Source organism: Mastomys coucha, unplaced genomic scaffold, assembly GCF_008632895.1.
Source record: "Mastomys coucha isolate ucsf_1 unplaced genomic scaffold, UCSF_Mcou_1 pScaffold5, whole genome shotgun sequence".
NCBI lineage: Eukaryota > Metazoa > Chordata > Mammalia > Rodentia > Muridae > Mastomys > Mastomys coucha.
Window position 1 is genome coordinate 17,933,720 of NW_022196911.1, and position 4,570 is coordinate 17,938,289.

Genomic DNA, 4,570 nt, shown 5'->3' on the forward strand with positions numbered 1-4,570 from the left:
TCTTTCAACAAATCCACACAAACCTAATTCCACCTCTTACAACAAAAACAACAGGAAGTGGCAATTACCTTTTCTTAATATCTTAATATGAATATTAATATTACAACATATCCTAAGTGATTGAAATCCAAAAATATGAGGAATTAGAAACTTGTTGATTGTCATCTAATAGTCTGTCTAATTTGGTAATTGGAGAAATAGGTCCAATATTGTACAATCTATATACCCTTTCAGCTTGTTTGTTTGTGACAGTGTCTGGCTGTGTACAACATAAGGGTCTTGAAATCTTCCTTCTCCTATCTCAGCCTCTCTATTAGTAATATTGTTTATTTCATGTTTTTACACTATACTATGGTTTTCAGAATAGCTTATATATTTCAAAACTATTTATATACCCAAAAGAAACCTAGACAATTAACTAGGTTAATTGTAAGAGAAGGTTGCTTGTAAGAGAACAACAAAGAGTGAAACTGAATGCTTTGCTTAATATTTGTAACTCTTGTATCAAGTTTGAAGAAGAGGACTTTATAAGTTACTCTTTCTCTGAGATGAATGTTTTTCCAAATTATCACAGCTAATGAACCAAATTCTTACCCTCACCTAATGTCTGTGCCTCCCTCCAAGCAGAACCATTGTTCATTAAAACAGTTGGTGAATGACTTTATGGATAGACCATCTTAATACATACACCATTTCTTTCTTTCTTTTCTTTTCTTTTCTTTTTTTTTTTATTTTCAGGCTTTGGCCTTTTTATTCGAAAAGGTTTGGGTTATTCAGAATTTTTTTTAATTAGATATTTTCTTTATTTACGTGTCATATGATTTCTCCTTTCCCAGTTTCCCCTCCAAAAACAAACAAACAAACAAACAAAAACAACAAGAACAAACCCCTGTTGCCTCCCCCCTCCCCAATACTTGCCATCCACCCTCTCCCAATTACTGGCTTTGGCATTCCCCTACACTGGGGCACAGAACCTTCACAGGGCCAAGGGCCTCTCCTCCCATTGATGATCGATTTTGCAATCCTCTACTATATACATGCTGCCAGAACAATCAATCTCACCATGTATATATAGTCCTTGGTTGGTGGTTGAGTCCCTGGAAGCTCTGAGGGTACTAGTTAGTTCATATTATTGTTTGTCCTAGGGGTTGCAAGCCCTTCAGCTCCTTTGGTCCTTTCTCTAACTCCTTCATTGGGGACCCTGTACTCAGTTCAATGGATGGCTGTGAACCTCTACATCTGTATTAGTCAGGTACTGTCAGATCCTCTAAAGAGGTAGCTATATTAGGCTGGCTTGTCCTTCCTTCAGTCTCTGCTCCATAGTTAGTCTATGCAACTCCTTCCATGGGTATTTGGTTCCCCCTTTTAAGAAGGAATTAAATGTCCATATTTTGGTTTTCCTTCTTCTTGAGTTCCTTGTGGTTTGCATACACCATTTCTTAAATGAATGTAACCTGTTCTTTGTGGGCTGAGAATGAAGTCACTCACTCAAGTCAAATAGCTTTGACCATAGCAGGAAGTCTGTATCCAAAAATCAAGCCTACAATTCATTTCTTGGTGCAGCAGAACTATCAACTCTCAGCTTAGCTATGATGGAGGTAAAATCCTTTGTTGATGTGAGGGTCATTGAAGTACAGCCTTATTACAATGAAATCCAGTGTCTAAAAATTCTTCTTCTTTTGGGCTTGTACCACAGTAAGAGCCAAGATTTTAAACTCTACTGAATACAAAACAAACAAAAACACTTTATATATTTATGTTCATTTAAGAAAATACTAGTAGTGATGTATTATTTTGAAATATACAATTAATATGTTTGGAGTTATTTAAAGTTTATATTGAGAAAAGTGTATTTTCACTATTGCTGTAGACAAGCATCCACATAAGAATGTTAAATTGATTTTTATTTTATATCAAACAACTTTTATAATACTTATTTTTATTGTTATAATATTTTATAAATTTTAAGGGATATGACAAAAAAGATATTGTAGGTATTGAAGGGGGGTCTCTGGGAGGAATTGAGGTACAAAAAGGAAACAAAAATGTGATCTAATTCAATCTACTTAAAATATGTTTTTAAATGTTAACAAATTCAGGTAAGTTGATATCATGTAACTTTTCTCATCATAATGCAATAAAAGTTACAAAGAACCTAAGCCTATATAGACTGAGATAAAACTAAGGTATCAGTATACTACAAGATTCGAAAAGAGTAATGCATACTTGCAAGGATTAGATAAGAGTATATATTAAAATTAAAATTATTCTGTTTCAGTGGCTGGTGAGAAGGCTCCATGTTTAATAAAAATTTCTGCTTTAGTAGAGTATGTGGGTTTACTTTCAACTACTCATAGCACTCATATTACAATTGCTAGTAATTCTGTCTTTAGAAAATTCAATGTTTCTGGGCTCAGTAAGAATTTATACTCAGGTGCACATACCGTACACACACAAATAACTAAATATAAAATAAAACATTAAAATTTTTTTCATTAACAGGTAAATTTTGGTGGGCATGTCTACATATTGCCTTCCATGCCCAGTTCAGCCTCTGGCCTTTGACGCCTTCCGCCCGAGGTGATCAACTAGGAAATTAAGCCAAAAGCCCTGCAGACTATCGGCTTATTTCTGAAAGTAGTTGCCCGAGAAGTTCACACTGAGATACAACTATGCCTGCAACAATGCCTACTGCCTGAGGACATCCACAGACATCCAAGCTGTGGGTGACCTTCGGTCGTGACTCCCTTGTGATTCCTCTTGACTCTTTCCTGACTTCTCAATGTTTATGTTATGCAAATATTATATTTCTGGAGGTTTCATTTCTTACCTGCCTATGTAAGCTCAAAACACCCCTAAGTAAAGAGATGCCTTGACAGAACTCTACTTGGCGTCTGCCTCCTTGTTCTCCGACCCATTTCATTTTGCAGGTCATGTCTGACCTCTGGCCTGAAGAGACCCACAGACCCGAGTGGAACTGTGGGATGGATCCAATCATCCACACACTTAGCATTTGGCAGGTAGAAGCAGGAGAGAATAATTCAAGACCAGTCTCTAAAACAAAGTGTAGTGGTTTGCAGGGAAACAGATGTAACTGGAGATAGTAACATTAAATGAATTAAATAAAGCACACCTATTATATGTCATCTTTCAATAGCCATTCTTTAATTTTGTATAGAAACACAGAAGCCTGTCTAGGGAGACAAAGGAGATTAACAGGAGTGAGATTAAGTGAGAAAGCTAAGCAAGTGTGTTTGAACCGGAAGCAAGTGATCAATGTACACATGTACAAAATTTTTAAAATCCAAAATAAATAAAACCATAACATAGACAAGATGAAGAAATAAAGAAAATAGAAGTGGTGGAAAATATTTGACTGTGTCTCCAGGTCTTTGGTTTATCTAGACACAAAGTACATCACTTAGAACCTTGACACTAGTGATGTTCCTCTGAGACAAGCAATTACCATCTTGGTGAGTTTAGCACCTCCATCTTACAAAGGAGTATTCCAGGTAGGTTTGTTGGTGGTTCATATCCCTCATAGAGGGGCAGACTAAGGCACATGATTCTCTTTTGTTTATCCAGTTGCACCTCTTCACACAACCTGAGGAATAGGCTAGAATGTACAGATGCCTAGGAGAACTAGAACATGGGCTCTATCTATGCAGCAGAGGGGATTCCTCAGCCCTGCTGGGTGAGAGGCTTTTTAGATTAGATTGGGTAGAGAAAGAGTGACTGTAATCCTTAAGAGACCTATCACCTAGGATTCGTGAAGCAGCTCAATAAACTAATTGGTTCTCCAAAGTGAGAGTCAAGCACTGGGTTTGTCTTTGGAACCTGAAGTGAAGATAGAGAAATTTCTTATGTTGTCCACTGGGACATTATTTTAGTAACAAATGCTAAAACCAAGGCTGAGAGATGGAAATCTCTACTATTACTTAACTAATAAGAAACACTCTAAGGCAGGGTAATGGAACTGCTGTAGTAACATCTCAAGAAAAGAAAAAAGGATGTTTCAAGTATCTGTTTTGATAGTGAGGAAGGGTCAATAAGAAAGAAAATTAAGGGATTTTGATTAACTATTCTCTCTCTCTCTCTCTCTCTCTCTCTCTGTATGTGTCTGTATGCATGTGTGTGTGGGTGTGTGTGTGTGTGCATGTATGTATCCTCTACTCCTTCTATAACTCCACTGTTCCTTCCCCACATTTTCTTCTCTCTCTTGATTGTTTGAGATTATAACATAATCATACCATTTACTTCTACATCTTCCTCTATTCAAATTTTTCCATACATTCCTCCCTGTTCTTTTTCATATCCATGGCCTCTTTTTCTTTTTTTTCTTTTTTTTAATTTTCTTTATTTACATGTAAATTTCTCCATTCCCAGTTTCCCCTCCAAAAAACAAAGAAACAAACAAAAACAAACAAAACAAACCCCTGCTGCCTCCCACTTCCCCATGCCTGCCAACCTGCCCTCTCCCACTTTCTGGCCCTGGCATTCCGCTACACTGGGTCACAGAACTTTCACAGGGCCGAGCTCCTCTCCTCCTATTGATGATTGAATTTGCAAT